This window comes from Amblyomma mixtum, chromosome 7, assembly GCF_055824585.1.
Source record: "Amblyomma mixtum isolate Tamu chromosome 7, ASM5582458v1, whole genome shotgun sequence".
Lineage (NCBI taxonomy): Eukaryota > Metazoa > Arthropoda > Arachnida > Ixodida > Ixodidae > Amblyomma > Amblyomma mixtum.
This window is the reverse complement of record NC_143018.1, coordinates 33,445,243-33,471,668: the sequence shown is the minus strand read 5'-3', so window position 1 is coordinate 33,471,668 and position 26,426 is coordinate 33,445,243. Positions and strand designations below refer to the sequence as shown.

General features: G+C 47.0%; 1 long non-coding RNA gene across 1 annotated transcript; it reads left to right on the top strand.

Annotated features, from left to right (window-relative positions):
* Nucleotides 1–641: 641 nt before the first annotated feature.
* LOC149335605 (uncharacterized) lies at nucleotides 642–3,578 on the top strand. The gene is made up of 3 exons (XR_016284652.1): nucleotides 642–740; nucleotides 2,001–2,100; nucleotides 3,491–3,578. It is a non-coding gene; the product is annotated as an uncharacterized LOC149335605 (long non-coding RNA).
* Nucleotides 3,579–26,426: the final 22,848 nt, after the last annotated feature.

Below are 26,426 nucleotides of genomic sequence, written 5' to 3'. Positions count from 1 at the left end.
GTAATGCGAGAGATCTAACGCTCTAAAAACGCGTACAGCCCATGTGCTGGGCTCTGAAGTTATGCCATTTGCGAAATTTCTCGTAGGTTTCGCCGTGTTTCCGAATTCGGTGAGCTAACAAGCACTGCTCGCGCAGTTCACATTTCCATAGCTCTCTGCCGAAACTCATCTTCGTTAAGTCAGCTCTTTTTTTTTTGTGTGTGTAGGTGGTCTAGGATCTCATTTGAAAATCTGTAGTCAGTTTGCACCAAAAATAGGTTACCGAATAGCTGCCCTATCTAGACTTGATCGATCATTAGATTTCAGCAAGCGAGGGATTTAGTTATTGCAAAACCTTAGTTATGCTGAGCACCGAATGCCGTTACAGTACTTAACTTCGCAGAAATTATTTTTTTCTGTTTGTGCAGTAGTTGTACTTGCACTGTAAAAAGTATCTTGTGCGTAAATTTGATCTTTAAAAATGTGTGCTCTATTTTGACTGCTGTCAGAGTGTCACAAGGGATGAAGGATTTTAACACTGCCCGCGATCTGCGCTTTCATTCCGGCCGTGCCCGCTTGTCTTGAGTGATTTAAGAATTGGTTGCTGAAACTTGTCTTTCGTTATCCCTCAGTTCGGCTTCGTCGAGGCTGCGTTGACCCCATTGAAGGACGAGATACCGGCGTGCCGGGCCCACGAGACGTACCTGGCCACCATATGCTGCATCTGCCTCTTCATCCTGGGTCTGCCCATCGCGTCGCAGGTAAGCGCAACGGAGTGACGACGCCGGAGCTGCTCTGTCGTTCACAAAGCGTGACAACTACCAACCATACACTTGAGGCGCGGACCATTAACGCGCTCTAAGGACGACCTCACTAAAAGCAGAAAGGTGGGTCTTTCGTAACTGTGTTGACATTTGCATGGCATCAGAGATTAAATTAGCTACAACTCCACTACAGTAGAATACAACTTAAAAGAAAACAGCAGTTGCTAACACTGGGCAGCGCTCCGCGGCGTCCTGTATTACTCCGCTGGCCAATTACAACAGTAAACGAAATCAGCTTTTTAATGTTTGACTATATCAAGCAATCCATGCATCAAAATTCTAGAGCTTATAATTTTTTTACTGTGATAAAAAGCTTCGTGTTCAGAGAAAAATAAACGTTTAACCAGCGGACTACTTTTTCGTTGTGGAGGAATTCTGTGTGCGGAGTCAGAATGTGGGCGGAGGTTCATTGCAGACTTATGTTGCATCCGACTATGGACCAAGGCACCCGAAATGCTGCGCTTATACAAATTCCACAAAGATTTAAAAAAAAAGTGGTAGGGTTTAACGTCGCTAAACCGAGTAGACGTGTGAAACCAAAGGATGCGAAAGCACCCCTTGCTTGAAAGGTGCGAAAGCAAACGGACCTTGACAAGGTCACCTTCAAGGTCACCCTCCCATTGGCTGCAGCTTGTGCAACCACCCGAGTTGTTCCGAGGCTTCACACAAGATTTTTGGTCGGAATCGTGGTAATAATGCTTTCGCAGCACTAAAAAAAATTTAGTTCCCCTTGCTTTCGATTTATATCAAAACAAAGCCAAATGTTCAGGACGACGGGCTTCAGGACGGGCACACAGGCATATGCTTTCGTCACAGTATGTTAGGAAGTTGCTACTCGCCGCATTCGCTTAGTGACAATGCCATTCAGCTGCTGAGCACCTGTACGCGGGATGGAATCCCCGGCTGCGGCGGCCACACCTTGATGGAGGTGAAACGAAAAAAGACGACGTTTTCCTGTGCGATGTGAGTGCCCATCAAGAACCTCAGGCGGTCGAACTTATTCCCCAACCCTCGACGACGGAATCTCTCATAGACCGTGTGCTGTTCTGGGACATCAAAAACCACACACCACCAATTCAATTTAATTTCATACATTTTGCAATGCGTAAGAATGACTGCGATCCTGACTGGCCGGCAGCAACTGCGCATCCTCGATGGCCGAACTTTTAGGCTTACAGTGATTCTGCTTCGTCGCAGGGAGGCTTGTACATCCTGACGCTGATGGACGAGTTCGTCTCCAGCCACCTCATCCCTTGGGTGGGCGTGGGAGAGATGGCTACCCTCGTGTTCGGCTACGGTGAGCGTGTTCATTGAACCGGCAGAGTAGCTGTACGGTGGCCACTGTCCTTGGGAATGGCTTTATTTTTTTTGCCCGACTTCAACGCGCACTTTTTTCATGAAAATGTATCCTCAAAACGGCATGGGCGTTGCAGTAGAATGCAAAAAATAAATCGCACTAAGAAGAGCCGCAGCCGTCATGACGTGGATGAGACAATGACCTTCAATGCCTCACAAGGTCAAACCGAACTTAAAGCGTGGTGGTATGGCCTAAGCAATGGTAGTGTGACCATGTGATCATATTACTATGACCGTTGGGTACCTGACCTTGACATTTGATTTGAGACAGTGGGCACCACATCAAGAACGACCTTCAATGCCTCACAAGGTCAAATCGAACTTGACTGCATGGTGGTATGGCCCGAGCTATGGTAGTATGACCATGTGTCAAGGTGAGTTAAAAAGAAGGCAGTAGCCGGGACATTTAATTGCATTTAATAGGGAAATCGGCCGCGCAGGACAACAATTCGGAGTTTCGAAGAATTCGGGAAGCGTGCAGATCGAGTTCCCGCGGTAAAAAGACGAGCTCAGTTTCCTCTCTAGTGCACCTCTCAGTTGTATCCGACTATAGAGGTGGCCGCTTTTCACGAGGCCCTCCAATAGCTCTCTCGTTGTAAAGCAATCTTAAAGGGGCCCAGAAACACAATCTTAGTTAACTGTTTTGCCTGTTGATTGCATACAGTGAGTTATAATGGTGCTATTAGCGTCGGTAATACCGCGTGCATTCCGTTTTTTTAATATTTTAATGTCCTCCCAAAAACAACTTCATGGCTCTGATGGTGTCGCCACACAGTGGCGGGTTTTTAGCAGCGGATATGACATCACCTGGCGCGAGCTTGTTGACCGGACAAACAGTAAATATACTGCAAATTGTGTGAATAAATAGAGACAAATTTTGTCACCTGTCTGCGTTTTATATTAGATCAACAAAAGCAATTTGTTTGTCTTAGATAAAAGCCCTGCAAAGCAAGTAAAATAAAAATACACCACCAGGGGCGCTCTGGCATGGAAACAACGCTGACAGTCTCACAGAGAGCAGGCAACCATGGAGTAAAAACTTCCGCGACGTGCTCTGGCTGGCTGTTTTGATTGGTTGCGCCAAGTGCCGTCATTGGGAGAGCGAAATAGGAGTGGGAAGCCCCGCCAAAATCGAGTTGAGGGCAGCGTTTTGTTTGCTTGTATTTTGAAATTTCTCCACTGAATAACTCCCGTTCCTGTGCATCGATTGATGTAATTCTTTTTAAGTCAGCATCTGTGTGACATAAAGAACCCACCTGAAGTATAGCCGGTATTCCCCAAGGCAGTGTTTCGCAGCCCCTTTAAGTGAATGCTTTATGCGGCGCTCGCAGGCATCTCGCGCATGGTCGTGGACATGGAGTTCATGCTGGGTGGACCGCCGGGCACCTTCATGTACATCACATGGAAATTCGTGCTTCCGCTGGCAGTGGCGGTGAGTGACGCGCCGCTGCGTCACTCGTGCAGCGCTTGCCTCGTTTCGACAACTTAACATATGGGATTTCCGCAGTACCGCAGAATACCGTGGGCTCCATCCTCACGAAATGACGTCATTGCATAATAAGTTTAAATTAACGCATTGTCATCAGCCTTGTTGCACATAGTTGAGGCCTGTTGTTGGTCACATTAATAGACCATTCAACCATTATTATCAAGTCATGACCAATTTTGCTCTCATGTTACGGTTCAATAAACTCGCGGCTGAGCTCTCGAACCCACTTTCTCCTCACATCCCTATTACACGTGTTCCAATAGACGGAAGTATCCGCCCTAGCACGCCCGTTATAGAAAGGGGAAGCTATGAATTTCAGCGGATCCTTACTGGCAATCTTGTCTGGGCCAGCAGATGTCAACGTGGCTAGTTTCAAACAGTGTCGTAGGCGTTACCGAAAAAAAGTAACTAAATACGTTACTCGTTACACTAAAAAAAAAGAACGCGTTACCGCCCTACGTTACCTACAAAAAAGGTAACGCGTTACCGTTACCGGTACCGTTACCGAAAAAAAGTATCGCACGATACTTTGCCGTTACTCCATGGCCATAAATTTTAATCAGTGCGTCTTGACTGTAAGAACTCAAGATAATTTTATAAAGCTCATATTTCATATAATTCCAACTTCACAAAGAAGACATAACTGAACTCAACAAATTTACAGTAATTCTGGTGTGCTTCTGCTTACGAAATTACGCGGAAATTGTGTAGCAATAAAGAAATGCTTAAATTTCATAGTTCCGGAAAAAATATATTTGCGCTCATAAACAATTTTTTTTTACTTGAACCTGCATAATTATCGCAAAAATGCGAGTGTTTACGTCAAGGTGTTCAAGGTCATCTTCGCTCGGTGCTGTATCACTGTACTTTTTCGGCAGCTCTTTTAGGGCCATCTTGAAGTAAACTGGCGACATTCCTGAGTTTGCTCCGAAGAGGGAACTGCTTTCACAAAGAATGCGAGAGTGTCGCCTGGGAACGAGACCTTTTGGTTGGAAAACAAGCTTACGGAGAAACTGGCTTAGAGATTTCTGCAAATGGTCCATCGGTGGCTTGGCATACGTCCACTCTTTAGAAAGTTGTGTGTGTTAGTGGTTTGGGGGTGAAGACAAGTGTGTGACTGCGTGTTCGTGCTTTTTTTTTTTTTAGTGCGTCGTCAAGGGCAGGTGTTTTTTGGCATGCATGCGAGCCGCAACAAGGGCCGTCGCGAACACCTGCAGATTTTGTTTATTTTCAATACTATTTTCGGCGTTTTTTTTTTTTCACAAAGAGGTGGAGGGGGACAATTGAAATAAAAAGTAACTAGTAACGTGACACCTCACGTTACCGAGAAATGTTAACGCAAGTACGTTACCCGTTACAGTCCCGAAATGGTAACGAGTACGTTACTAAGTTACCGAAAAAAGTAACGCGTTACCGGCAACGACGTTACTTGTAACGCGTTACCGACAATCAAAGCACCGTGCTTGTCTAAGTGCGGGCCATAATTAATTCAGGAATTAAAAGGGAAGGAATCGTGCGTTATCTCGTTTCTCTGCGGTACATTGGATATCTTTTTTTTTTTTCTAATAGGCTTTAGAACGCGAATCTACGAAACGCGCTAAAATGCCAACATCAAAGTGAGGGGACCTTGAGAAAGAAGTCATGCATGTGTAACGAGGTCCTTGGAATCTCATGCATGCATGTATCGGGGTCACTGACCTCTGTAAGTGCTTTAAATGGTTAATTACATGAGTCACTTGGCCCAATGTGCCAATATGTGTTGAAGGGCGATGGTGCAGTCTTTGACGACGATCAGGAAGCGATGTGCTGCTAAAAGATGCTGCTAGCCGTGGCAGCTGCCTTCGAAACCTGAAACACCTGGGCTGCAGCTGGCGTGAGAGGAAGGACAGGGAGAGAGAAGGAAAGAGGGGAGCGATAGTAACAAAGGATAGGGGCAGGACCGGGCGGCAATATACACTATGTACAAATACAGACTGGCCATCAGGTGGAATGCTGCGACGCGCATGGCTGCAAATTGCCACCTGTCATTGTAGGCGAAAAAAAAATATGCCCAGGCTTAGCTTTGTTAAGCCAAGAATGCGTTACATATTGCGCGGTCTTTTTGCGTGAGGTATTGCTTGCCGGCACTCGATTTTCTCAGCGCCTTTTCCTCCGTGACGTATGGATGGATGGATAGGAGCGCCCCCTTTGAAACGGGGCGGTGGCAACCGCCACCATGCTCAGCCGTCCTTTTTTTCTTTTCTTTTTTATTATTTTTTAAAGTGGTTTGGTGACGTCACGTCACGTGGTTTGGTGGCTGCCCGGCCGCGCCCAAGGGCTGAATTGAGTGATTCCAATATGCTACGCAAAAATTCTTGCCATCCTCTCGGGTGTGTATTGTGCAGCTGTGTTATGCACTCGGCTTCTCATAATAGCGCCCAAACTCACCGTCCACGAAGGTCAAGAGGGTCATGAACTCGTGGCTATTCGAAACGTTCTGGATATTTTCTCCTATCGGATCAATTTAGTAATATTCTAAATTGATCAACACAACAAAATAAATAAATAAATTAAAAATCCCCTGTGCCCCTTGGTTTCTGTGGCTGTTGGCTTCTTTCACTCTTACAATAGACAGTGTGCAGGGTGCGAATTGAAGCGCCGTCACAAAGGTCAATTCAGATACTCCATGGACAATCATAGCTAGTGCATAGTCAGTCAGTCCCATCGTCACAACAAAAAAAATGACAGAAAATCAATGCGAGTGATGCGGCCGAGTATACGTTAGCATGTGGCACATCATGTACATGTGCTCTCTACGCGCCTTGCATCCTTTCTCCCCTCCACTTACCGCGCCCTTTCGCACTGCCTACTATCGTAATCGTCTGTCATTATTTTTGCCCCCTTTGTTGGGCAATGCAAGGTATTATAACTAACTAAGTAAATAAATAAATAAATAAATCGGCATCTGATATTTTTCGGTGCTGCAGCGAAATAACAATCGGGCGATAAATTAGGGAGTGCAACTTGTTAGATTGAGAGATAGATGGCCCCGTAAGACGCGAGCGTGAGGTGCCTATCGCTGTTTCTTCTCCCAATTTTCAAACGGGGGGAGAGGGGGGGGGGGGGCTTATCATTCCAATGTGAAATCTCTTGGGCAGTGGCAGCACTATAGTCATCCCGCCCATTCTCCTCGCAGGTGCTCGCCGTGACGTCGATGACGAACTTCGAGTGGTTGACGCTGAAACGGCACGGCGTGCTCTACGAGTTCCCACGGTGGGCTCAGTACATGGGCATTATCGTGGCCGGCGTCGGACTCGCCATCATCCCCGCGGTTGCCCTCAAGGAGCTGTGGGCTGCGAAATGGGTGAGGAGGGGTTACTATGTCCTGCAGTCAAGGCGACTGCGTGAGCGTAGGAGTGGGTGCTGTGTATGTGTGTGCGCGATCCTCTTTTCGTCACAAAGCACAGAGATCATTGCACATGAAAGACGACCGGCAGTTAGAGCGGTATTAAGGCGTTATATTAAAGACCTGCTAACCCTACAGAGGTCCGTATGCTCCTCGGGAGTCGACTGAAGGTTCCACGAATTAGTAGGCTCCGATGAAGAGCATATGGACCCTTCTATGTTTGCAGCTAATGCTGTGTGCAACTTGGGAATTGTGCGTTTGGCCAACAGCGAGGAAAGATCTGTTCTTCAAAGCAGAGATGTGCGTGCAATACGAGCACAGCTCCTCTCCCTGACTCGACGCCAGGTTACACCACGAGGTTCGGGGCGTATAACTTCCTCAGTGAATGAATAGACGGTACAGCGACTACCTGTGTACATATAGGAAATACTGCATGGTGTGATTCAAATGTGCCGATACTACGGTGGGACTAAGAAAAAAATTGAAAAAAAGGTGTCCCTACGCTTAATCCAGCACGAAGTAGACAATAACAAATGATAAAAGAATTTTTCATAGGAGAAAAGAAAATATAAGCGCAAAATTATTTGTGTCCTTGGAGCCGAAGCCATTGGAACGCCTGTTAAGGAGAGTTATTGTATGACGACGGTGAGCAATTATTTTTCTTGAGATGGCTTAGTTGATGAAAATCGCGAGATATAGTAAGCATGATGAGAAGGCAGGACTTCGGTATTTTCGTTCCTGGTGGGCAGATGAAGAATTTCAAAAAGATGGAGGGAAAATGACAGTTGAGAATTTTGGGTCTTGCCTCCGTCTCTTGAGGCATGGGAGACATGACTGGATGCTAATCCTATAATGATCCTGCGAGATTGATTTCATTGCTCTGCGTATCGCTACATTCATAACTATGGTTTCTGACGCGGCGTTCTGTCGCAGGACTTCTGGAAGGCGATCAGCCCCCGCGAAGACTGGGGCCCCAAGGGCTACGAAGACCGGCGACGCTACCGGCTCTTCATGGTCGAGAAGGGCTACATGAAGGCCGAGGACGCCGAGAGGCTGAACGAGAGCGAGAGGCCCCAGCGCGAGCTCGAGCTCAAGCTCAAGGCCATCGAGGACGCCAAGGAGGCAGCTGCGAACAAGGGGGATAAGCCGGACCAAGAGGCGGCTGCCGGCGAGGGCAAGCAGGAGCCGAAAGCGGAGGCCAAGGATGAGCCCAAGGCCGAGCCCAAGGCCGAGCCACCGAAGCCTGAGGCACCAAAGCCCGAGCCCCAAAAAGGCTGAGATTTGCACGTCGATGTGAAAAGGCTGGTTGCTTGCAAACTGCCTGAGTGTCGGGGAATAAAGCGGAACGAGTTGTAGAGCCGTTTTGTTTCACCAGGGTACCGAATCGTTTGCGGGGCCTACAGTATCTTGGCGGGTCCCATGCAGCTTCTTTAGTAGATTTATATTTGCAATGCTTAGAAAGTTCTCGTGTCTGGCGTATCACTGATAGCACGCTACGTTGTCCAGGTGGGCGTAAAATAAAAGAAAAAGAGGAGTGCAATTACATTCAGATATACCTAAAAATGACGAAAACGTAGATGTAGACAGTGGCTTTGGACGGAGTGCTCGCAAATGACCTGCCGTTGATTGAAATCCAAATCTCTGCAGTGAACTCTGTCCTAATTGTTGTGTATTCAACGCTGTCGATGGACTGTGTGACCACGGCCGCTAGATACAAAGCGCAAAGCTTTGCATCAAGCGGCCGTGGTGTGACAGGCTCTACGCGCAACCGCGTGTATACACATGGAAAATGGCGCGAAGCAGGCACACAACGATAACAGAACAATTGAGACAGTGAACAGAAGCCAAGTACACGTTACATTAATTTAATACTCGAGCAGAATGAGAGGAAACTGTTAAAACAACAAAGACTCGAATAATTAAAAAAACTGATGCCCCGAACCTGCTGGCAGACGCTGAGAGCAGAGAAAAACGGTTCAGGGGTCGGTAAACTGTTGCACATGTCAAGCATGATTATTCACGGTGCTTGATGACATCTTCAATCTTTTTGCCCAGTTTGAAGCGGGACATCCCGCCAGTGACAAAAGAGGAAGTAAGGAAAACTTTAGGAGCAATGCAAAGGGGGTAGGCAGCTGGAGAGGATCAGGTAACAACCGATCTTTTGAAAGACGGAGGGAAGATTGCGCTAAAAGAACTAGCCACCCCCCTGCTTTGTATAGACTTCCTTACCCCCGCGACGTCACGAAGATGCGGTGGCGCTGATGTCAGTAGCGACTTTCGCGCGGTAGGCAAACCAGGTTTCGTCTGCCGTGCCTACCCCAGCTAACGGCGGCTGCCTGCGCACTGCAGAAGCATCATGTACTGACCAGCTGCGTCACTGTCGCATCCGCAGTTAGATTAGCCCTAATAGGTTTCTTGCAAATAAATACCGCATTAGGAAATGGGCCGCGGTAGTAAAAGCGCGAAGTCTGGGTGCCGACCGGCGCTGCCAGTCAACGTACTTCATAGCAGGGAAATTGCCGCGCTCATTCACGTGAACAACAGCGTGGTCCGCTTAAAATAGAGCAAGGAAAAAAAAAAGCATATATATAACTGCGCACGTATTTATCACCCTGAGCTGGTGTGCACGGGCGCCGGCAGGGTCACTCACCACCAAGGAGTGCGTTATTTTCTTGATAGTATAGCATATTTTAAAGTGTGTTGATGTTATACGAACGTATAATGGCGCGTTTTAGGGAATTTAATATATACTTGAAACTATTTCTTAACATGATCGACGTAATTATACTAGTAGAAAGAAGTCTGATAAGTTGTGGCAAACCTTGCGCTGTCGCGTTCGCGCACGTTGCGGTCACGTTTTGCGCGGTCGGAACAGCGTACTTAAGTGTGCTAAAAGCCATTAGCTTTTCATTGCGTCGTGCCTGTGTCATAAGCTGCTTCATGAAGTAGTACATGACCGTGAAGCCTGTTTGGAAAGAAGCAACTGCAGGCGGGCTATTAACAGAGGCACGTAGCGAGATTGACACGGGATGAGGAAATGAAGTGTTTTCTTTAGTGATGCATGAGATATGTAACCAAATTTAGTGCAACTATGAAATTGCTCGGCTAATTGCAGCAATGAATTTTATTTTCAGCTATACCTGGTACAGTTCTTGGGTAATTACGATTAACACCTTCGTCATGTCACCCCGGGTCTTGAATAATTAAGTAGAAAGTGCGGAATTTTTTTATGTTTGCATGTTCCCAAAGCCGTGTTCTCTGTGAAGGCGGTATCACTTCTTTTTCCTTTAGATTCTCAGTACTTATGCATGCATAGTCACATGAGAACTTTTCTTATAAATGTAACTAACATACTACTGCTCCTTTAGGGAAAAAAATGAGAGATTTATTGCATTCCTAAACGTCTCTGGAATCGTTCGCGACAAATAGAATCATTCTGTTTCCATTCGGTACAAATTTACAAAGGGGCGAGTGTTGTCAATCGCAGAAAATGTGGTAGATAACAAAACAAACCTTTAAGTTTATTTCCTCGTTTATGGCTTCTTCGCTTTCACTTTGGTCAAAGAAATACGGCAATTAAATCAACGAAACCCCTGATCTCTTTTCTTCGTATTGATGCTACCACTGTGGTGCTCCGTCGTCGGAAACCCGCAGAATTCGCGACGTGCCAGGACCATCAGAAACCCTATTACCTCACAATTTTTGACAACTAAAGATCTAAAAAGTGTAATTTTATGAATTTCTACCAAATATTTTGCTATAATTTTTCATCACTAAACAGAAGACCCAGGGCTCGGAAAGCATATAATTTCAGGGATCCAAACTTTTCCCCAGATCGACCAGTTTAAGAAGGGGAGAAGTCGGCCTGGCTGGTGCCTGATTTGACGGCTAAAAACAGCGGTTACGCGAGACGGATGAGATCGGGACACGATCGACACTGTCCCCACTCTTCGTACTGCGCGACACGTGTGTCAACAGATGGCGAGCGCACGTCGGCTCTGCCGAAAAAACGCCAGTGCTTCCCTCACTACTGTCCCGAGGTAGAATCATCCTGGCTAGTGCAGAGTGCCAGAAACTTATTATTTTATTCAACGCCTAGGGTAGAAACCATACAGTACACTGTGGTGAAATACCCAGTACGTGGCCAACGCGAGCCCCTGTAGTTCGAGGAAAACTTAGTTGACAGCATCAACCATTGTTATGGTTCTCAGAAACTGAAAACGCGCCCACTAGCAACTGCAGCGCCACCTCGCTTCTTTGCAAACATGGAGGAGGTCTAATCACGTGGTTTAGAGGCGACTGTGGTCGGACGATTGTGTTACTTCTAGCATCCGGTCTGCGGCAGTGGCAGTGTTCGTGTCCAATAAAGATATCTTCCAACCCACAGAAGGCACTCTCGGAATATTTTTCCTATAGGAAGGGGGGCAGAAGCCACTTAATCTGCACGGGCGGAAGTTGCTGAAAAGACAAGATACATTCACCGAAATAGGGTGTCAGTGAATCCACAAGAATACAAAGGAGGGCAACTCCCGATCGTCCTTCGCGTTAACTACTCTTGCGGGCAGAGCGGGAAGTGAAAACAATCTTTGAACAAGGGTTTTTCGTAGGAAATTTTCTCTCAGTGATTCAGCTTTCCTGGAATTTTGAAAGTTGGCTGTTCTTTCAATACAATGGGCACGCGGGGGACGTCCCCTCAGTGCCTTCTTGGTGGCCCCTAGAGGGTTGCGTACTGGAAAAAGAAGGCTTTTTGGCGGGAAATTTTTTCCCAGTTAGTCAGCTTTCGTGGAACTTTGAAACTTCTTGAATACACAGCGCGAACGACGACAAGCACAAGAGACAAGGTAACGAACGACACAGCGCTTTCCAGAAAACTTTGAAAGTTGGGTGTTCGTTCAATACAATAGGCTTGCGGGGGACGTCTCCTCAGTGCCTTCTCGGAGGGAACCACAGGCGACCCAACCCTTCTTGGTGGCTACTAGAGGGGTGCGAACTGGAAAAACATTCACTGATGTCAAATCCCATCAAACATCAATGCGAGAACAACACTGCCAAATGAATCCTACATTTTAACACCCTCTTTTTCTTTACTGCATTTTCAACACCCCACTGGTTGAACACGGGCCGCCAGCTTGTATCATACACGTGCAGTTCCTTTCTTTATTATTGAGATTTATTGCCTCAGGGAATCAATGGCCGAAAGTGTGATGAAGGCTGCAGTAATGTTAAAGTAATGGGAATAGGTTAGCTGATTTTGTGAAGTCCAGTAGCGAGCGATGGAATGGTCCCTGCTTCCAGGCGATATATGAAGCAGGGTTGCACGAGGAAAGACCCGCTGCCTTCAGGTGCCGGATCCTTGTAGGCTTGAGAGCAGCGCAGTGCCACAGTAAGTGGTGAATGTCGGCTTCAATGGCCTCGCCTTTACATAATGGCCACTCAGGCCGAGGAAAGAAATCTCGGTTCTGAGGCCCCCTCCGAGTGACGGCAGGTGTGAGGGCAACAAATACCCAGTTCCTCTCAAGCGCAACTCCTCTGCATGCAGATCGTTTTCGCGGAAGCGGATTGGACCTGCGGTGGGCAAAATACTGACCACGTGTCTTGGTTTTGCACAAGTTTTCGGTGCAGAAGAGGAATGACAGACTTGGAGACTTGCGCGGTACAAGGTAAAGCTGGAAAGTTCCCAGAACTTAGGCACCTCATAGCACCAAGCGACACTTCCGGTTTTAACACGTGCAAACAGCATGCCAGCAAAACACCGCCCCTCAGCTCAAAGGAAAATCGTCACAGAGAGAGGGGAAGACGTTCAGGGCAGCATAGTTAAATAGATTACATAAACTTAATTCACCGTAGCCGAAACGCTGGGAAGGGTGAGCTTGGGAAATGGGTCTTCGACCCCGCCTTGAGAAGCAGAAAAAAACCTTGTGTCATGGAGGTGTTTGACCGCTGATGCCCTCGAGCCCAAAAATTCTTCGTCGTTTCTCGCTTTACCGGTGCGCGGGCAGACAGGAACCACCGCCTATCAGGTCCAACATTCTCGGACGGAAGTGTAATGTACTGGTGTAGAAATGTTGAAGGTCCTTTATTCCGATATGTAGCAAAATCTTTCCGATTGCTACATATCTTCCGATATGTGGCAAAATCGAGCAGTTAAGACTGCCATAGAAAACGAACGCAGAACGTTTTTGACGATAGCAAAACCGATAATAGCAAAAAAAAAATTCAAGCTTGCCGACGGAAGATATGCGGATATGGTGATTGTTATAGTGAAATCTTATATATAGTGAAAAAAAAATCCGCTCATAAACCGTTTCCCGTTCAAGAATGCTTTTGTTCAGAATTGTTGGGTATTCACGCAGGTCCGGCATTCAGCGAAAACAAGCGGTCTGCTCCTCAAGCATCTCGGAGCCGGGCAGAAAGCGGATTAAGTCGCGTGGATATTGGTAGTGCACAGCTCTTATGGCTGCAATATCCAGCATTGCTCTTAACTATTTCTGAAAGCAAGCCCAAGAGATTTACACTGGTCACTCCCTATCGCATTGGTTTCCCGAAGGAAAAAATCTGTAGTTGGGGCTGGGGCACATAAGGGAAGGCTTTCTGGAACAGGCCCATTTTTAATTTTGTTGTAGAACCATGCTGATAGCACGCGACATAAAAGGATAAGAAAGAGAGAGGTGAGATCCCTCAGGCTTTAATCAACTCGTTGGCATGCACACTACATGTAGGGTAGTGCCCTACACAATATGTGCATGCTGACTATAGTCGGATACAACTTTAAAAATTCAGTTGCTTTACCCCATTAAACGAACCCCTTCACAGCAATGGCGTCGGCCGATACTCATGACTCTGCTAGTGTGGCAAAGCAGGGAGTGGTAGATGAAAGGGGGCAATCCCTTCCCCCTATGGTCCAGGATAGATCCCTCTCTCTATTGTGGCGCCGCTCCCTGCATTGTCGCACTAGCAGGGTCACGAAAATCGAGAGGAACCATTCCTGGAAGGGGCCTTCAACAGGAAAAAGCCGCTGGGCTGTTGAGTGCTACTGGCCTATATGGGGAAAGTGTTTCCAGCCACTTTTTTTTTCTTCTCTCCTTCTTTATCTTGTCTCATCGCTCCACTTACTGGCTTTGAGTGGCATGCCAGTAGTTGACCGACATTCACATGAGTCACAAACCAAAAGCGTCACCTATCCCATACCTATCCCCTTTCCCTTTACTTAGCCCCTTCACATCTCTCTCTCTCATGCACACGTGACATGGGCCACCTTGCCTATAAAAATAGAGCCCGCAGTTTAGAGTCCGCAGTTTTCAAAGTGTTGGTGGTGTGTGTGTGCAGTGTTGGTTCGAACAGTGCATTCGGCGACGTCTGAACACTCGGCGTGAGAGAAGTGCGGCGATTGAACCTGCAGTATGGCGAACAACAACGCATCCATTCCCGAGGTGAGTCGAGACAGCTGTTCCCATTTGACCGCCTAGAAATTATCGTTCTATTTGGCGCATCCACTTGTTGAAGTATCTTTAGCGCTGCTGTTCTCACAATATTGTGCATGTTTGCCTGGTGTTGGAGGTCTGCTCAGATATTTCCCAGATTTTATTCATTAGCTGTTTTGAATGAGAGGCAACAGGCTCTGAATGGAGGAAATCCCTATAGTAAGGCTGAGATCTGGGCGAGTTGGTATGCATTCATACTGGTGAACAGCGCAAAAAAGGCGGGACAACACACACACAGCGCTTGTCTTGTTGTTGTCCCGCCTTTTTTGCGGTGTTCACCAGTATGAAATCCCTGTTCGCACGTAATGGATTACACGTGGACGGTGCAGTTCTTAGTTAACGGAAATGCAGTATTAGGCGGATTTCATCTCGCGAGCGACAATTACCGTGATTGAGAAAAATCAGCACACATATAAAATCATTGACACTTCTTCCCGCATCCGGTACCTTGATATCGATTGAATGAGAATACAGGTCGATCCTATACGGGGACCAGTTTCTAAAGCAGCAATTACATCTCCTCCGGAGATTGGCTCGTCATCAGTCTGACTACGACACTGCAGTAAAAAAGCCTCTCCCATGACTCTCCTTGTTCTTTGACCCTGACCCTTGCCAGCTGCAGCCCCCGTATACCTGGAAACCTCTGATTCCCATCCGCGCACCTGACTTTCTGGCGCCCCCTGCTTCGCTTGCCTTCTCTTGGAATCCACTCCGCTACCCTTAAGGACCAGCGTTTATCTTGCCTTCGCATTACATGCCCTCCCCAAGCAAATTTCTTCCTCCGTCTCGTGTCCGGTTCATCCTGCCACGGCCGCTCGACGGCTCTGCATTGAACATAGGCCGGTCTCTTTCGGGTTTTATTTTTTCCGGAATGCGAGGCGTAAACACCGGGTGTTGTTTTCCGAGCTCTAAATCAGGATAAATATCGGGTTATTGGGAATAAATTCCCACAGGCAGTACCAGTTCCTTTTGCAAATACATTTTCGCGTACGTTACCAATCTCCCACCGAGCACTCCCGCATGTGAGAATAATGGGCCTGCCTTTACGTATGCAGTGCGAAAACATTCAGGATTTCGGCAGTGATTTCAAACGTGCCGGTTCTTTGGATCCGGGAGTCCTTAATCGTGGGTAGCGCTTACCTCAGTGACTCGTGTAAGGCGTCTGATCGGCAGCCTTATTCTGGCTCCCCGCTTCTAAACTGCCGTCTTCGAATTTATCCTGAAATTCCCACTCCTTACAAAAGCATTCAAAGAGGTTTAAGATCCCCAGTTCCCCGTAGAGAGCAGTCTTGAATAAGCACTGAGTGTTCAAATAATTTTTGTGGCGTCTTCAGATTTGTGAATTATACAACCACCATCGTCTACAAGTCCCGTTTTCGGGCATATGTCTGGTTTACACCAGTTTTTAGAAAATGTGTTTTGGACGCAAGTATCGGCTAGGATACGGGTTTGGACCGAGAACGATGCTGAAACACAGTGAATGGAAGCAGGTTTAGAGGCGCCCCTCTTCCTCCCTGTGGTGATATACAATATCGCCTCAACTGGATATTAAAGCAGACTGCGCTAGGACGGGGTCGGCTGGACCGCTGCTTGAGACTTGATGCGGTACGTGTACGAGACATGGCCGTACTTTAATTTACTGCTTTCTAGTAATTTGTAATTGTAATGCATTACTTTCGGCCAGCAATTCCACAGCACAAGTACTTAATTACTCTCGAAATTACTTTAATTGGAAATGCACCACTGCGGATTCTTGTATGTTTGCTTTCGACCCTCGTCTTCCTGGCCGGGTTCATTGGAAGGGGGAACAAAAGCGGGGGTTTACGCGGCTGCGGCAGAGTCGCATCGAGACCGGTTTTCCTCGCGTCGACGTCATGTATACGGCTCGCTTCGCTACTGTCTAGTGGCTGCGTCACCTGGGGGCGGATGGATTCCCGACTGCTCCTTGCAGAAACGTGTTTCAACCCGAAAGCGCTTCGCACGGAAGCGAGGGGAGACTCGGAGCATTGTGGTTGCGCTGGACAAAGGTAGACGCACATGTAAGCTCGTGGTGGCGTTTCCGAGAACGCAGAAGTCCGAAGCAGACGAGCCGATTTGCTACGCTTCCTACCCGCTTTCCTAGTGCTTCGGTTATGTAACTAACTTCCCGGAACTAGTCGCGCGACGTTTGTGACTCAACAGTGAGAAGGCAAGTTCACACTGGCGAGTCGCAAACGTCGCGCGACCGATTTCGGTCAATTAGTGACGGTTTCCAAAGCACTTGTAAAGTGGGGAGGGAGAGTAAAAAATCGATTTAAGCCTGGCGCGCGACTTCCGCGACTCGCCAGTGTGAACCCACCTTGAATCCGCCTTAACTCTCAGCTGCAACACAAGGCGCCGCTACCATCGCGAAAGCTTCGATGCGCGAAACAGTGCCTTATTGCAGGCCCCTGTTGCTTTCCCGGAAAAGAATGCGGTGCAGGCAATCCACCAATCTACTCTCGCACTCGCATCTTTTGTCGGCAGAGCATGCGGTGTAAAACGCACACTGTGAACGACGCCTGATTAGAATTCCTGAAATTTCGCTAGTATGGAAGCAAAGGGAGCAAGCAAACCAAAGGCTGCATCAACAGCTAACCACGCGTAGTTAGGAACACGTTTCTTTTAGCATGCAGATGTCCAGGGAGCGTAAAGCCCAGAAATAACCCCAACGCCAAGCCGTCTGAACAGCAGCGAGCAAAAATTTTCAGTAGCCCAATTTAGCTACAAGAAGTCTAGTTTGACGACATAATGCCCCTTGGAGCATTGCAAAGAGGTCTTCTGGAATAGACCTCTCCCAAGTGGATACAACGTGACCGCACAGGAGCGCTTACGATGAGCGAAACCATCCACTTTCGCTTTTGTCTGCTTTTTGCTTGTGACTGCCGCTCCCCCGCCGACTTTTTTCTGCCGGCTGGTGACGCCTTGCTACTCATCGCAGCCATTATTCTTGAGATTATGGCCATAACTAGAGATATTTAGCGTAGCGGAGACGTGCTAGTGTAGAAGTATACCGGCTCGCTGACACAGCAGACCGTTTGTGGCATTATCGGAGAAAGGGCTCGACTTCATGGCATGACGGCGTGTGGCCTTTTGTTATGTTTATTCTTCTTTCTATCTACTGCATCAGTAGTGTATACATGCTCCTGATCTGCATTAAATCCGCTGTGTTAATAGTTAGCGCTTGTCCCGTCTTGTCCTTGGCCTGAGTTGTTCCCGCGCTATGATTACTGTGTTAGAATTAATGTGTTCCCCTTGCAGTGAGGAGCGGGTCTGAAAACAAGTCAGACTTATTTTCAATATCCTCCCTTCACTGCTCCGCAGCCGGAACAAGAAACAACCCACTCCCCTTGCAACGGTGAGAAATGCCGGTGTCCCTCCTTGTTCCGTGAATCCGAAACGTGTCAGAGCATTTGTACGACCCCTTGGCACCCCCCCCCCCCCCCCCGCCCGCCTAGCACAAAGGAAATTGCACTGGGTTGCCCTCATTTCTGCTTCAGCAGAGTGGTTGTTCAGCATGGCGAAACCGTGTCCTCCAGAAGGGCACATTTCCGATGTCCACTTTGCAGCGGAACTGCTCTGCAATATCTCTAAAGCTGAATTACAGGAAGGTTTCTTGCAAACAAAAACCCTCGTTTGCAGCACGCGTTTTCATTTCCTGCCCTGCTGACTGAAGGGGTTGGAGATAAGTCACTCCCCTTCCACTGTATTCTTTTTCGAAAAGGTGAGGGGGGGCTGGACCCTAATTGAGCTTCCGCAATCACCACAAGCTTTCCAGAGAGTGTAAAGGGCAGTTGTCGAAAGGTTACAATGATGCATTTTCTTGGCGAGCACCTGTCTCGATAAGCTCCTTGCGTTCGCACCGCTGCTCTATTGCGTCCTTTCAACAAATTTCCAGTCGTACAAATAAACGGGCATCTCCCCCCTTCCTTCTCGATAAAGAATGCGAGATCACCGTGTGTAAACGAGGGTTTTCGGTTTGAAAAATTGTATACTGCAAGTTGTCAATTGCACTGATTTTCTTAAGGAATTTCCGTGTAATTTCATTACACATGAGCGGTTTTGAGAAAGTAATTACTAATGTAATTTAACTGCTTTTCAAAAGTAGTCTTGCCATGTACGCAGTGGCGTGTCGGTTTCACGAGATTCGCTATAATTACGATGCCCACTGTCGTATTCATGCAAACGCGGTTTATGGAGTCTCCATCATCCCAAGTTGTGCGTCTTTGGATATTCTGGGAACTTGAGGCACGGCGTCGCCGTTAACCGCCTTATACCTGAGATATCCTTGCAGTTGCGTGGTAGGAGGTGCAAGAGAAAGATCTACGATTGTGGTTTAGAGCTTCTTTGAAAGACATTTACTGCTGCTTCCTTGACTCCAGAGAAATTTTGTGACCGGCCGCTTGGAAGAAAATTTTGCCATTCTTACTGCGTGGAATTCCCTCCATGCGGTGCAACGATCAGACAAAGGGATCCCAGAGAGTGTCGGAAAAGCGGGCGTTAACTACGCAAAATAGTTATATTTTGCAGATGTTCCGCGCTGCTGGCATACCCGAGAAACTTGGGGCCTTGTGAACGGTCCTAAAGTTCGATGAACAAATGCATCTTAATTCAACGGAATTACACATTTTCTCCTGTGTGAAGTTGACATATTTTCAACCTCGGGACACATAGCTCTCAATCTACCTCGCCTGAATGTGACGGTGTATAATCCTTTACAATTCACACTCCTAAAAAAATGTTATCAGCAAGGCATACATAAACTGCTCACTGTGTATCCTTTCTTCAATTTGCCGTTTGTAAACTGTACCAGATGAACATGATTAGAACCTTTGGGGGTAGCTTACTCAAGCAATCAATGTGCGTATGTAAATCTTTGATCGTATGAGCATTTATCTTTAGCCATGCGTCTTTTTCTGGAACGCAACAAAGCTGGTGAGCTAAACATGGGTCATTGATAATTCAACGACCGATGATTGTAGTTTGTGTTTCAGACAGTGTCTTTTATTTTCCCTTCCTTGCAGGGCAAATGGCCGATCCGACCCAATTTCATGAAGTCGCAACCGTTACTGGAACCCTGGATGCGGGCGTGCTGGGTTGACTGGATGATATTCATCCACGAACTCGTCGGATTATTGCCAGAGACGCTCTTTCTGGCGGTCGTATTCATGGATATCTTCTTACAGGTTGGCACGTCTCCTACTTTTACCTTTGAATATCGTTATTCCAAAGCTGCGCCCAATCCGACACCTCTTTCTATTAATATTCTAGGAGTTCGAGCATATCTAACCTACATAATACTAAGTGACTAGCACACTGCAGGAACATAGAGTTTTGTACCAACTTTGTCACGGTCATTTGAGCATAGCAAAAGAAGCATACTCTCAGGAGCCGTTCGTCCACTCTTCGAGAATTAACAATGCCCATAAGTCTTCTTGTCCCCACCACCTCTTTTTAGGTGACATACACTGCCGTCTATTGTTGTGCATCGCAACTCGGTCGGGGCTTTCATAGAACATGTTAAGTGATGAATGGACATCATTATCACTGACGCCCATGTGATGATGAACTATTTGTTTCTATTTATTTGTGCCTACACTTGTTCTTCTTGTTCGGTTCACTATGTTAATTACTCTGCGTTTTTATACCCTCCTGGATAGACCCGAAAAAGGCCTGCAGTATTGGTAAATGAATTAATTAGACGCTATAATTAACGCGAACAAACTCAAGTTACCATGTAAGAGTTGCTCAGTCAACATTGTGCGACTGTACCAGTTGCTCTTACTGACAGCATTCAGTAAGAGCTGCGATTGCAGCGGCCGGGGTATTTTAATCGTTCTTATTGCAGTAGTTTATCCATCTCGAGCTTAACCGCGAAGTAAGTTTGTCGCCAATATGCAAGGTGCCACTTTTACCACTACTGACAGCGCTCAATGTGAGCTGCATTTGCAGTGGCCGAGGTATTTTAGTCGCCCTCGTGGCGCTATAGTCGGATACAACTCAAGAACGAAGCGGAAAGAACGCCTTCCAGCCAAAGGCGTCGACCCATTTTCGGGACGCCGGGGTTAATCCGATTAAGCCGCGGTTATTGCATATTCATCTTGTGCATCCTGCACGGGGATCGGTCAAGAAGGAGGAATCGGCCGATGCAATTGCCTGGAGTGGCCACTTTTGGGGGCATATCTACCGCTTTGTTCTCGAGTTGTAACCGACTATGGTTGAAATACAAAGCGAGCCTTTCATTATAAAAAGAAAACTTGAATAGTACACAACCTTGGCTTCTTTAATATCGTACACCTCTTGTTAGGTCCCGCTTTCGCCGCCTTAGCATTGCCTATGCTCAAAGAATTATTAACGAGCCAAGGAGCAAATGCTTCAGGCCCGAAGGTGTGAATGATGTGAAGGAGCTGTCACTTGTGCTGCGCAAATGTTTCGCCTTATTTCGACTGTGACAGTAGCATGTACCGTCTGTTGCAAAAGTTTACAATCCCCCGCGCCGTTCATTTCAGTGGCGCGGTGGGCTGTAAACTTTTGCATTAGAAGGTACATGCGCCTTCAGCCTTCGCCGGAACCTGCGAATGAGGAGGGCTGCCTCGCGACCGTGCTCAGTGTCCGCCTTTCCTACATTTCAGGAGAGTCGAATGATCCCCTTTCGGAAGATGGACGTGCTCTGGGCATCTTCACTCTTGATAGCGGCCATGAATGAGTCCAAGGGAAATGAATGGCGAAGTGAATTCATCAACACGGTACACGAGAGACGAGGCATCAAAGAGGAAGATATAATGGAAATGAAGCAGGAAATTCTCCGTGTGGTCAAGTGGTTTCAGGCATATCGCCTGCCCGTGCGCAAGCTGCGTGGCAACTGCGAGAACGCTCAGGTTTGTTCATGTCTTGCTTGGGGCTGCGTTCTTGCCGTGATACGGTCATTGGGGGATGATGCTGTCCGTATTGTTTTTGCGAACACAGTGCCCTTGTGCCCTTGAATAGGCTCTCAATAATGTTGCGGCATGCCTAGGATGTTAAAGGACGCCGCTTCACACACATCCTGAGTTATCAGCAGTTAAAATTTGAATTCCCGCGTTTTGACGCCTTTCTCTCTACCCGCGTAAGTTTTGCACACTGAAGTGTCCCCACTCTTCAGTCGGCCTCCCCCACTCGGCCCCTCCTAGGTCTGCCGACGCGCGCGGGAGTTCCCCGGGGGGCGGAGCTCCCGGCCGTGGCCATTGTAGCGGCGTGACGTCAGACAGAGTTGACGCGGCGGACCAATGATAGCCCTCCGCTGCTGACGTAACGAGCGCTGCATGTGGATTCGGGCAAAAGCTCGGCACCGCTGGCTTGAAAAATGTATCTTAACCACATGCGGCTGTCCGGTTTGACGGCGGCGCTGCTGCCCCAGACTACTATCGAACTTTCGATTCTGGAATCGAGATGAATTCGGCCTCCGACCAATGTTCTAGCGACCTGCTCGAGAAGATTTCATCAGAGTAGCTACCCATCCTTAGGGGTGTTCGTGTGCGACGCTCGTTATAGGCCGAATTTGCGGTGCACACGCACTCTCTGAGGCGTTCTGGGTAGAGCAGTCTATAGGCAACACAGAGGCTACAGACTGTCTAGAGAGTTTATAGATTGTTGGCCGCACACTTTTGGCAAACTTTTCTCTATAGTCTATGAATAGACAAAAAGAAATATCTATGGAAGGCAATAGAGTCTATAAGAAATAAGGAAAAGCTTCTTAGGCACCAGTTTTATTTCCGAGGGAACTGTGCAATATTGTAAGGTATTGTTATGGAAATACTGGACGTAATGGTCCACTCTTCCGGCATGTAGGAAAATCGCTTTCGTCAAGTGGTTAAGACCGTTACAGAAAACCATTGCAGAACGTTAAAAGTAAAAAAAAGGCAAACCTGCTAAAGGAGAGATTTAGATATCTATTGATTGTTACAGTGAAATCGTACGCGACATGTGAAAAAAAACTATTCACCAAATATATCCTGTTGAAAAGTGCGCCCGTCCAGAATTTCTGGGTATGTGTATTACCGGATTTACTCGCACGGTGAGTATTCCTGGCTACCATCTCTCATCTTCCCCTCTGCAGGCGAGCACAACAGAGGAACTGACAGCCATGTTCATTCTGGAGGTTTCCGTGATGAACCACGAGATGGCTTCGGTGGAACCATCACTGCTGGCTGGTGCAGCTGTGTACTTGATGCTGATGCTTAATGGAAGGCCAGAAAGTTGGTATGTAGCTGAGTTCCTGCTTTTTTCTCAGTAGCTCTAAAAGTTTACGGTGTTAAAGCTTTCTAAAGTATCCCTGTGCAGGAGTTGTGTGGTGTACGTTCAGTTTTGTGCATTGTGTGCGTTCAGAAAGATCCGCCAGTCTTCTCTGAGCGCCATTTTTAAAATTCGACCCATCGCCTTCATTGTAATTCTCCACGAAAAAAACGAAACAAGGCGTTTGAGTACTTTCATATGGAAACCGCCGCGCGTGAAGAGAAATGTGATTTTAATTAAAAGTCAATTTCAAATGTTTGCAGCTGTCCCACACGTAATAGGTAGCGAATCTGCCTGGTATGCTATATTGTAAGTCAACTGAAAATTCGGTGTTCACAAAAATATTTCAGCCAATAGAAAGGTAATTCTGAATTTTTAAGTGACACAATCATTTTATATCACATTTCTGAACTTTCAGGTCATATTGAGTAAACAACAAAAGCAAGAATTTCTAGTGTTCCGCACATTTTCCACTGCCGCATGAGATTTGTATCAACGGGATTCTGGGATTCTGTAGGTTTGATTCCAGCTCGATTTTGACTGCATTAGTGTTTTCTAATAGAAGGTACACGTAATAAACATTGGTGACACAGATATGTCATTCCGTAAGTGCATCTTTTGTATGTGTCGAAAACGATTGGTATGCTATCTTCCTCACCAGAGAGTTGTTGTCGTCATCAGGACAGTTCTCAGGTATTCAGTGTTACATAAAATTTAAAGCCCCTTGCCGAGAGAGACGTCGTAGAGCTGCTTGGGAACCGGAGGTCTCACAAGCTAAGTTTGAAATAGTGGATGTGAGCGCCAACCGCAATGCTTTTCCTTTGCAGTTGGGACCTCAAAATGGAGTTCCACTCCGGTCATTCAGCAGAGAGCCTGTGGCCATTAGTGAAGCAGATGGTAAGGATGACCTTGGACGCATGCGAAGATGCGGAATGGGTATGTATTATATTTACTTTTTTTGGGTGTACAAATGTAACCATGCATTGCTTATTGTTACTGAGAGTACAAGTCCGCTTCTCAGTCCCTACTGATTTGTATTATTATGCATAGAAATTTCTTATATGGGTCTTCGGAAGGATTCACTTGCAGGGCCAGTGATGGCGCTACGACACGGCAAGCAAAAAGTAAATTTACCGGAAGCGTACTTTTGTACTCGGTTAATTGCGACATTGTCATTTATATGTTCATAATTGCTCGTATACACTTCTAAGACAACCCGCCGCGGTGCCTCAGTGGTTATGGTGTTCTGATGCTGACCCGACAGACGCGGGTTGGATGCCGGCCACGGCGGTCAAATTTCTATGGAGACGAAATTCTAGAGGCCCGTGTACTGTGCGATGTCAGTGCAGGTTAAAACCCCAGGTGGTCGAAATTTCCGGAGCCCTTCATTACGGCGCCAATGATAGCCTGGTCCGCTTTGGGGCGTTAGACCCCACTAAACCAAACAAAAAATTCCTAAAAGAACGCTGCATTCACTAGACGCGCCTTTATTCACCTGTAAACGTGAAACCCTTGTCTTTCCTTGCCACCGTTTTAGTTATGTTAAGACGCGTGTTTTAGTTGTGTAGTGTTTTGTTTCCAACGAAACTGATCGGCTGCTGGTTGATTATTTTGCAAGTAATGCATAAATGCGTGTAATAAATGTTAAAGAAAAAAGCTCTCGTCGCGCAGTAAAATCGTCGCCGTATCGCAGGCCCGGGTTTTATTCTCGTATATACCCATTTTATTTCCTTATTTTTCTTCACTGACAGTTCGTACTTTTTTCAATTATGGATTGGTTTGTGGATTATGGTTTGGCTTGTTGGATGGCTATAGATTAGATTGTAGATTGGCTATGGATTGGTGAATGGGTGCCACATCATGTCCACGCTACTCATACGCCATAAAAGGCTTTCACCTTAAAATTCCCGCATGTATATGGCTGCATGTGTTTGTAAATTGCGCCGGCATGGGACGAATATCTGACGTTGTTCTCTGTTGCAGGCTCCGTGCTACAAGTACAGGAAGCCTAAGTACGAACGTGTAAGCAGCCTCACGCAAGACCAGGCAGCAATCCTTTACAGGATGGCACGGATTCAAGGACCAAGCACCCCGTCCACTATGTCACGCCCGAGCCCGCCAGACTGCGTCGGCTTGTTCCGTTGAAAGGCCCGCCATTTCCCGCCTTTTGGATGTCCAGGTTAACTGAGAGCGGCTGAGAACTTTGTACGGATAATGTCATTGCATGCACAGTGCTTATAAGACTATGTTGAACGGGGGAGGTTTTGACAGCGCACGAGGCACTGTGGACGGCTAGATTAAATTCGATTCTTATCTAAATTTTTGTGATGTGCAATAATGATTTTGACTTCTTTGTTAAAAAAAGTGCATGCTATCAATTTCAAGAGCCCAAGCAGTGGGTCACATGTAAGAGTGAAATAAACATGGTGGATCATATCATTTTCAGTCCTTTGTGTTCGTGAAAAGACATTGAATTGACCATGATGATGATGATGTCGAGATCACACCCTTTACAACGGGAGAACATCTGTTATCAGAGTCCGAGCAAAAAAAAAAACAAAAACAAGGATGGATGGATGGATGGATGGATAGGAGCGCCCCCTTTGAAACGGGGTGGTGGCAATTGCCACCATGCTCAGCTTTTCTTTATTTATTTATTTTTTTGTTTACTGTGTTGGCAATTCTCATTAAGATTCTCCATCAACTTTGCCTACGGTTTCCTACTATTCTAACCTTATGCCACATCTCTGATTTTCAGCCACCAATCCTCCAATCGCTTTTTGCTGACTTCCACTGCAGATTTATTTACATGACCATTGTTATCTTTAAACCCTAGGGCCTCAGAAAGAGTGACTGTGCCTGCATCGACATCCGGATGGATACCATCACATTTGATTATGAGGTGAAAGCGGAAAAGCGGAAAAGCGAGCGCCACCTTTCGTGCAAAGAGGGAAGCTCCACCGGAACTTTTGGTTGGAAAGTTGTTCCCGAGCAGACGCGTGCAAGGCAGCGTTCAGCAGTTCTCGTGCGCTTGTTGTGTTGTTTTAGTGTTGTTTATTTGCCGGAAACGTGCTTTGCTAACGAAAGAGGAGAACCTCCCATTTTCTTTTTTAGAAATGAGGTGGAGCGAAGATTTTTCTCGTGGTAGCCTCAAATGTGTGGCAGAAGCTCCACTCCACCATCTCAGCTGTTGGCCAGGCTCACTGCGGCTGGTCCTTCAAGGAGGAAGGTTACGTCAGAAACTTGATTAATCTTCAAGCAACAACGATGAACTAGATTTCCTGAGAGTGGCGCGTGCGCGGTGAATAACGGTGTTTATGTGGCAACGGCATGGTTCGTCGTTAGTAACGGCCTTCCTTGTCGTTGGTTTCTCGTCATTGGTGCGCTTTCTTGATAGGGCATTAGTTGCTGCTGGGCACACTTAACTGATTAGTAACCGAGACCCCTTATCTAATACCCCCCCCCCTCCCCCAAAGGCCTTTAACGGTCAAATAAATGATGATGGTGTCCCGTTGTACTGTCTGAATAATGGCTCGTGCTGATACGGCACAGCGTTGCTTTTTGCGTGCTGACTGACCGCAGGAGCGTCAGAATGAACGGATATACGCGACTTTCCGCTCTGC